The following is a 10,007-nucleotide window of genomic DNA, read 5'->3' as shown; positions in this document are numbered from 1 at the left end:
GATGGGACATGCCTGTGCCACTTTGGGCAGTGGGGTGGGAGGATCATCTCCTTTTGACTCTGTCTTCCCCATGGAACCTGAGCCTGGCCAACATCCTCCTCAAGGCATTTAGATTTCTTCTCTCTACACATGCTAGAAATAAATGTTGTGTTTATGCAAACCCCTGCCAAGGGGGTCAGTGTCCCCTCAGTGCCACTCCCTGCCCTCCACTTGCTGCCTACTCTGCAGGACAGGAGGCACAGGAGCTGCCCAGCACCCTTCTGTCCCAAGCCTGACTTTCTCCTGAAGCACAGCTCTGCTTTAACACCCTTCAGTCTTTATTGGATTGAAACAACTGGTGATGTGTCCCAGCATGGCATTAGGGCAAGTCTGATAACAAAAATTAAATACATTCACTGACTCTCAGCTGAAAAATCTGTCCGACCTGTATCCTGGGGTGATGGTTCCTGATGCCTTTGGGTAATTTTTCTTTTTCAGAAATTAGCATTTCCCACATGCCAATTGCTCCTCACTGATTTTTTTTGTTTGTTTTGCTGTTTTGTTTGTTTGTTTTTTAATGTTCTGCGTGAGATGTATATTATATTATTGTCAAATACAGATTATTCCACACAGAACTTCTACCTAATTTGATTTTTATTTCTTAAGAATGCCTTTATTCTTAAATTTTATACTATTTGTAGAAACTCACAATGCACATCACAACCAAATGAAAAATTGTGTCAGGTTTAAAATTGAAAAATCTTCAATAAAGGGTATGAGGAGTTGCAGAATAAAGCATAATCTGCAAATTCAGTCAAGAACAACATCTGGAAGAGGGGAGACAGACGAATCAGCACAGCATGTTATACCTGCAGGGCTATGATCTCATTGTCATCATGGAGATGTGGTGGGATGCTGGAATGGAAGGATACAAGGTTTTTGGAATGGGCAGGCAGAGGAGACACAGAGGAGGTGCCTCCCTCTCTGTCAATGACCAGCTGGAATGCATGGATCTCTGCCTGGGTGGATGAGGATCTGACTGAGATCTTTGGGGTCAGTATTAAAGGGAGGATAGGGATGCTACAGTGGGGTCTGCAACAGGCCACCTAACCAGGAAGACTGAATGGAAGAGGCCCTTACAGACAGCCCTGGTCCTCGTGGGGAATTTGTACTACCCCAGAATTTGCTGGATGGATGAGACAGTGGGGCACAGGCAAAGCAGGAAGTTCCTGGAATGCATTAATTATAACTTCCTTCTCCAAGTGACAGAGGTGCCAATGAGGAGAGGGGCTGTGCTGAACTTTGTTCTGCCCAACAAGGAGATGCTGGTGGGGAACGTGAAGCTCAAGGGAAGCCTTGGCTGCAGTAACCAAGGAATGGTGGAGTTCCTTAGGGCACCTGGAAATGTTGAAGGCCAGACTGGATGGAGCTTTGAGCAACCTGGTCTAATGGAAGATTTCCCTGGCTATGGCAAGAAGTCTGGAACTAGATGATCTTTAGGGTGTCTTGCAACCCAAACAGTTCCGTGAGTTTTCAGCATCTTGCCATATTTTTTAGCTGTTTGTTACCAGGGACTTGCTAGCAGTATACTTTTGTGGTGAATGGTTCATTTTTTGCCAGGTCTACCTGCTGGCTATAGACATTAACATGCCCTAACAGAGTAGAAATTAGGCAGATTAGGATGGGAAGGAGATTTAGAGATTTCCAGAGAAAACTTGTTCTAACTTCTATTTTTTGTCCTAGGAAGGTAAGTGAAATGTGGGAGTTTTTGTCTGAGGGAGAGAAGAATTAAAGACTCCACAGACTTATTCATTTTATGTTGCCCATATAATTCTCCAGCAGCTTCACAAACATGATTCCAAATTATCTCTTTTTTTTGGGAGGGGGGAAGGTGGAGAGGGAAGGGGTATTATTCTCTGCACTTTTCTTGCACTAGATGCTGACTAAATATCTATTTTACTCTGGTCACAATGAATAAATTGTTATGGGCAGTGAAGTAGCCCTGAATTTCTTGGAAGGCTGGTTTACCAATCCCCACGAGGGTGATAGGGTTTACTAAGAGTCGAAACAAGGCATAAAGAGTGTACTCATCAAACTGTGTAGAAACTAGTGTTCCCTTTTCATTCTGTGTCTATCAAAGTGTAAGCAAGCTGAAATGATCTTAAGGACATTGGCCCAGAAGGTCATCCTTTGCATATTACTTTTATCTCATTATCCTACAGGGAGATGTTTGCTCTTAACTGTTTCAGAGGGTGAGTTCCTGCTGCCTGGAGCCTGATGTGTATAAAAATACTTTGGCTTTGTCCCAGCAGCTTTGTGCCTTTCATTACTGAGTACCTGTTGAAGACCACTTATCCTCAAATATCCCAGAGTAGTTCCTAATTAATGAATGTGGTAATTTTCTTTGCTATTTGTACATTCAGGGTCACTACAGATTTACAGCAAGACATATATATTAAACATGGCATCCTAAATAATTACAGTGACTGAGGAACACCATTTTTGGGTTGGGAATTTCCAAGACTTCAGTGAAAACTTTCCTCTAAATCAATGCCAACAACTAAAAGTAATCCCAGCTTGTTTCCACAGACAGGTTCCTACAGGCTGTTGGTGTAGAGAGGGCAAGATATTTCTCCCTGAGCTGACACTGCTTTTTTTCTCAAAGTTTTCCAGTTTTACCCCCAAAATGCTCCCTTCCCCCTCACTGTGGGCAGCCACTGTTGCAGGGCACCACAGCTGCTCTGCTGGGTGTCTGGCAGGATGGCACCTCATTTGATATTTATGAAAATCTTTGAGCTGAAATTATTTACTCTGCAGAAAATGTCCCTGTCTGCTATTTATCCATTGTAAATGGCTGAGAAATACCTGGGCTTTTCAAGCTTGCAGCAGCTTGGGAAAAAAGACGATTTTGCCACTGACCATTAAGTTACTCATTAGGGTTTTGTTGGGTTACTTTGGTTTGGTTTGGCTTTTTTGTTTGTTTGGTTTGGGTTTTTTTGCTTGTTTTGTTTTGTTTTTGTTTTGTTTTGTGTTAATGTCTCAAGCACGTGAACAAAAAGGCTCATCCTGGGTATTTGAACAGACAATTCTCTTTGCTGGTACAACTCTCTAACAAACTTTGTCATCAGACAAAATGGTAAGTTGAGTGAGGGCCTTGTTCCAGATCTTCAGATGCCTGCCCCAATGCTGTCACAAGAACAGGTGATGAGAAAACAATACCCACCTTTTCAAGCTGCAGGATGAGTTAGAGAGCTTTTGGTTTTGTGGTCTGCATGTGCAGACAGCTCCCAGGTTGCTCTGAAGAGGGCAGGTGTGTGGAGAGCTGCCCCCCAAGCAGTCTGAGGAATGTGTGGGCTCTGAGGCTGCAGGAGCAGAAGGATCTGGCCCTCACTGCCTCCCTGCAAGCCCAGCCAGGGCAAGGGCTGGCTGCAGCCCCTTCCCTGCCCACTGATCCATTCTAGGGGAGGCCAGAATGCCATAGCCCCCTCAGGTGCATCACCTCCTGAGAGCTGCCCACAGCCTCTCAGAAATGGCTCATAAAAATAGCAAGACACCATGACTGGAGGTGTTTGGAAAGCAAAAGGTTTTAATAAAGATGAAAATAACAAACTACACAAAACAAAAGTGAAATAAGCTGTGCAAGGTGCAGGGAGGATCCTTGCACTTGCTGTCACCCCCTGAAAATGCACAGAGTCTCTGTGCTCTCCTTTAAGTATGCAATGATCTGGGAGGGGTTTTTGGCATGCTGCCCAAAAGAAACAGCTGCAGGTCTTGAGGTACAGCTCAAGGATCCAACAGGTGCTTTTGTCCTGGCACAAGGCCAGTTATGGTGAGAAGAGCATCAACGTTTCTGGTTGTTTGCCTTATAAGTGAAACAAAGAATGAACCCCAAATCTTGTCCTAATATGGGAACACCTGCTAAGGCAGAGGTGCATTGCTACAGCCAGCACCCATCAAAGGGCTGTTGGGGTCCTAGGGAGGCTCTGTCACTCCTGGTTTGGGACACGGAGGATGATGCTGGGAGCTGATGTGGAAGGGCCCACAGCAGGAGAGGGGCAGCCTTGGGGGAGGTTGTCTGCAGCCTGCTGTGCACCAGGGATGTGCCACAGCTCAAGGGGAGGGTCAGGCAGCCTGCACACATTACCATCTTTGTGCCTCAGGTAAGCCCTGTACATCAGTTTCCAGAGGAGGTTTTCCTTCTGCAGCAACAACAGGTATTCAGATGAATGGCCAAGCTGGATAGAGTACTAAGACAAAACTTGTATACTTGTCACTGTGCTCAGCTTATAATGCTTTAGGGAGGGAAAGTCTTATTTTTACAACATCAGCATTGTGAATCAGCATCCGTTGGCTGTTTCAGAGGATTTCCAGCCTCATGCAAAACAAAAGCCAAGCTGTGCTCAGGGACAGCAAAGGAAACTTCTACCAAGGCACACTACTGCTGTAGTTGGCTGCTTACTGCAGTCCCAACTTTGCATTTTCAACACAGAAAATGCAGATAGCTCCTGGTCCAAGCAGCTAATCTGTCCAACACCAGGAGAGTGGATTTCTTAGAACTGAAAATAATGTTTGGAACAGTTCACATCCTATGGGCTTGACTATTCTACACACCCTCTTCTCCAGTGCACCAAATGACATCTTCCAGGAGCAGGGCAGGGGGACAAGTATATTGTTCAGGGGAGCTGAGTAATTTCACCAGCTTAGTAATATGCTAAAAGTGCTTACCAAAAGAAAGTGGGAGCACCTGCTGTGCCTGGGATGCTGGGAGGAACAGACCCAGAGGCAGGGTCTGGGGACATTTTCTCTGGCTGCCATTACTGCTCAAGCAGTTGAGCAGGCAGTGTTGCTTTCTGCAGTCCATTTTTAGGAGCCACTGGAAGTTCCAGTTCTGGACAAGGGTTTAGGAGATCATGGGGTAACTTTTGTGTAATCCACCAATTGCATTTTGTAGAAGTGATAAGGTGTTGGCAGCTCTCCCTAAGGGGAGCTCCTGGGAGGCTGTGTTGTGAGAACAGCTGGAATGTGCTGGCTGTTCCCATCACGTGCAGAAGGGTGAAAGATGTGCCACACGAAGGAAATTTCTGGAGGTGAGCTCCAAGGTCTGGAAAGCAGCCTGTGAGTGTGGGTGGAAGAACTCATTGAAATGTAATGTGCCATAAGCAGTGAACATCCAGCCCCAGGGAAACTGGGGAAGAGAAGCACGAGGGCAGAAGAGACTCTTCATTAGATACCTCCATCCCATGACCCTTTTTTCACCGTTCCATCTGCCTTTCCAATACTCCTCAGCTGTTACTGCCATTGGCTCCTGGTACTGATAAGCAGTGGGAAGAGACAGAAACTAGGGAAAGGCATGGAAAGTTGCTTTGTTTGGGAAGACCCACCATGCAGGGAACACACTCTGTGTGGGACGTGCCATGGTAGTGCTGCTTAGCAGGGCCAACCCAGATGGCCTCTGTGGCTCTGAGATTGTTTCTGCTACATTTTGGATTTCTCCACACTGGTTTAACCATTGGGATTAGTGGATAACGCTATTTTGTTTTTTTTTATGAAAAGTTTCTGAAAAATTAACATCTTTGAGGAAGTAATTTTGCTTTCTTCAGAAATGGCTATTTTACACTGGAAAGTTTGGGAATCAAAATGATTTGCCAGCAAACCAAAGAATTCCCACTGTTTTTCAAAACTAATAATGAAAAGTTAGTAAAGGGGAAAAAAGAAATTGAAATCTGCTCTATGTCTGGATTTGGGTTTCACTTAAAAGTTGGTATTGGACAAAACTACCTTACAGTTTGCCAGATGCTGACAGACTGTGCTGAAAAACCACCACAGCTCTCAAGGACTGGGTTGACACTTCTGCTGTTGTTACATCTACTGTCTGCTTGCTAGTGTGCACTTGTCACATGAGATATTTCACCACACTATTCACCTGGAAGTGTGGGCAAATGGTGATTGCAGCCCACAAGAGAGGACAAAAGCATCCCAGGAATGATGGAAATCACAATGATTTGGAAAACAACAACAACAAAAAACCAAACCACCAAAATCCAACCCAAATTTAAACCCACCAACTTTCAGATTTAAATTCTTTTTTCCTGAGCAGGAGTACATTCATATGTTTTAAATCCAGTTCAGAAAGCAATGTCAAGATATATTTTGTAACATATGAAGATGCTTACACAGGTGTTCACTGAGAGACCACTGGCATCAGGTGGTGAAAAATGCTTTGTTGTTGCTTTTCTCTCTGTGGGAGAATACCCCTAATCCCCTTCTTGCCACAATGAAAATACAATAACCTTGTTTGCAAGCTCTCATGCAAAGTTTGTCCTGCTCCCTGGGAAATCTTGGTGCTTCTGCACATCTGCAATGAATTAAAGCACAGATCCAGGTGCTACTGATGTAGCCAAGATGCAATCACGATACGTTTGATGCTTTCTTCAGGTTTGTTTGTTTGTATGTATGTATGTATGTATGTATGTATGTATGTATGTATGTATGTATGTATGTATGTAATTAGAGTCTCTTGCTAAGTAAATTGGCCATCCTGCAGAAGGGAACAGTTACTTGCAGAAGTCTGTCTTGTCCCCAGTCAGGCTGATGGGATATTTGCAAAGGGAAGTTTCTGTGAGGGTGAGAGGAAGAAAAATGAAAGCATTTTATGTCAGAAAAACTGCTGATGAAGGAAAGCCTCTGGGGGAGAGACTTGGTTTGAGGAAAGGAAATTAGGGATACAAGAACCAGACAGTATTATTAATTTATCCAAGGGAGAACTTCTCCACTTTAAGTCAGCTCAAAGATTTCACAGCAGCTTTCCAAAGAAAACCCAGGTACCTCTGGAAATGACTGGAAATGACGCCAGTGCTTTAGTACTCCTGTGGGCGAGCTCTGGCAGATGTAAGTGCTGTGATTTCAAACGTGGTTGTCCCAGATATTTGCCTTGCTTGCTGACTGGAAGTTACTGTCTTAGAGGAGTATGAGGCATGTGCTAGGGTCTCAGGGCTGGAGGCTGGAGAAGAAAACTGCTTTTGCACGTTTTTGAGCTGACATCATGGACCATGTACTGAGACAGTTGTGGCATCAGTTTGTGGCCACTGCTGCTGTCCCTTGTATTGGGCAATCTCTGCTGAGAGTAGGGAGCCAGGCAGGGAGCAACAGCTTGGATCAGTGCAGATAAACCTGTCTGAACTGTCTGTCAAAACCCTGCTCTCTGAGATACAGACACTCCAAAGCTGAGGCTGTGTTCAGGCAGCAGGCAATGCTGGGCTCTGTGTGGACTGAAGATGTGTCACCCAGAGGCTGTGCAGGACAAGGCAATGACAGCGCTCAGGGATGTCAGAGCTGGGACCCTTGGCTGTCAATTCAGCCATTTTCAAAGTGGGTTTCAGCTGTTTACACACACACCCCTGATTCTCTGCTTATGATTTAGGGATCCCTTTTACAGTCAGTGAAGAGTGACTCTAAAATCCCAATATGTGTTCCCACAGAGCAGACATCTAAAGTAGGTGAGACAGATCATGGTTGGAAAACGCCTGTATTTCTTCCTTAGTACTAAGGAAAAACTAGGACTTCTCACCCTGATTCTGAAGTTAAATTGAACAAATCTTACATTTTGTGTCCAATTTTCTGAACATTTTCTGTAATTCTGTGGTTGGCATCCTTGGAAACCAATGCTGAATTTTCATACCAAGACAGATTTACCAGCAGTGCATTTTCACTTTTGTAGCAGTATTTGTGCTAATAATAATAAAATTGTTATAAAATTTATCTGCACAACTTAAAAAACTGATTAGCAAGTGGAAGAAAAAGAAAGAAGCAAGATAGTACAACAGTCCATTGAACAACAAAAAATTTAGATTTTTGAAGGAGGAAAAAAATTCCTTCTGTAAGTCATGCTGCAAACAGAAAAAAAATAATATAAAGTGTAGTAGATTCCACTTTACTGTGCACTTCTATCCACCAAGGATGGCTGCACTTGAATAAGGATGAAGTAATTTAGGTAGCTGTTTATGCAGAACTTGGGGGTGTATTTGCTATTTAAATGGAAAATAGTATTGTAATGCTTAAAAGCTCTGGTGTGTCTCTGTGTTGAGTAAGCTGTTTCTAATCTGTATTTGAAGTTCTGTGCTGTTTATCTTGAGATCCAGGTTGATGTTAAAACATGTCTCCTTTTTACTGGAGAATTTTCTGCTTGCTTCCAAAAAAGATCAGCAACAAAGGGGATTAAATGAATCAAAGCCTTCTTGCATATTCCAGCTCTTAGCAGGGCTGAGAACACCCTATAGGAGTCCCCTGTTTTTGAGACGTGTTATTTGGGGAGTTTAATTTAGCTTGATGATGCCATTCACATCAAAATGATGCTTAAGAAGTAAGTGGCTCTAGACGGTAAAATAATATTATGATGAACACCAGATCAAAGCCACAGGCTGCCTTTGCAGGTATGTCTGAATTTCTAGCTGAAGCAAGAGCTCAAGAGATAATTTATGCCCATCAAATTCAAGATCTGTGTGTTTTCTAGCTACTTTCTGCTGTAATCTGGCTGCATATCAGCATAAGGGCATCTTAAATGTAACTCAGAGGAGCACAGTTGTCATGACAGACTAGGTTGGGTTGGAAGGGACCTTAAAGTTCATCTAGTCCCAAGCCCTGCCAAGGGCAGGGATGCCACTTCCTAGATCAGATTGTTCAGAGTGCCATCTAATCTGGCCTTGAACACTTCCAGGGATGGGACATTCACAGACTCCCAGGGCAACATTTCCAGCACCTCACCAGTCTCTAAGTAAAGAATTTCTTCCTAATATCTGATCTAAACCTGCCCTCTTTCAATTTAAAATCATTGCCCCTTGTCCTGTCACTATCTGCCCATACAAAAAATCCCTCTCCTTCTCGTTTATAAGTCCCTTAAGGTACTGGAAGGCCACAGAAAGGCCTCCCCAAAGCCTCATCTTCTCCAGGCTGGCCAACTCCAGCTCTCTCTTCATGGGAGAGCTGCTTCAGTTCTCCGGCCATCTTTGTGGTTTTCCTTTGGACCTACTCTAACAAGTCCATGTTCTTCTGGTGCTGAGGACCCCAGAGCTGGATGCAGCACTCCTGGTGGGGTCTCATGAGGGCAAAGCAGAGCAGGAGAATCCTCTCCCTCGACCTGCTGGCTACCCTGCTTTTGCTGCAGCCCAGGGTGCCACGGCCTTTCTGGGCTGCAAGTGCACACTGCTGGCTCCACATCCAGCTCCTCATCCACAGGAACCCCCGAGTCCTTCCCTGCAGGGCTGCTCTCAGTGACTTCTTCTCCCAGTCTGTGCTCGTGTCTGGGATTGCCCTGACTCAGGTGCAGCACCTGCACTTGGACTTGAACTTCATGAGGTTCCTGCAGACCCACTCCTCAAGCTTGTCCAGGTCCCCAGTGATTGCATCCTGTCCTTAAGGAATGTCAACTGCACCACTCGAATTCATGCCATCTGCAAACGTCCTCAGGCACTCGATCTCGCTGGGCATCACTGCATTTATCTTCTTGGTCCTCAGGGAATATGACAACACAGCTCTGAGCTTGCACATTTGTATGCATACACGGATTCCTTTTGCGGGTGGAATTGTTGACAATTGTGGTTGTTAATACTAGATCTGCTAGAGATAAGATCATACACAAGATGTGGCAACCTAACCTCTAAACTCAAGCAACACCAAGGGATAAAAATTGTTTTTCCATTCCTTTTACATGTCAATCCTCAAAACCGATACCTACTACACTTTCTCTGTTTACACATCTTTCCCCGCAACAGTTTAATGTGGAAATGGCTAAGACACAAATGTAATTTTCAAGCAGATAAAAGTGTCAGCTTGCATCCAGCATGGGAGACCATGCTGCATCCAGCAGGGAGAGCCATGGAAAGGGCTGGCCCTGTCCTCACCTGTGCCTAGGCTGCTGTCACAGATTCCCTGCTGTTCAAGGTTTGTGGATGATGTTCAGCTGCTATTTGCTTCTTTTAATACAAATATTTAATTTTAAAGATATGGGCAAAGAAACCCTAAATATTTTTCCA

This window comes from Prinia subflava, chromosome 3, assembly GCF_021018805.1.
Source record: "Prinia subflava isolate CZ2003 ecotype Zambia chromosome 3, Cam_Psub_1.2, whole genome shotgun sequence".
Classification (NCBI taxonomy): domain Eukaryota; kingdom Metazoa; phylum Chordata; class Aves; order Passeriformes; family Cisticolidae; genus Prinia; species Prinia subflava.
Note: the sequence above shows the minus strand (reverse complement) of the source record.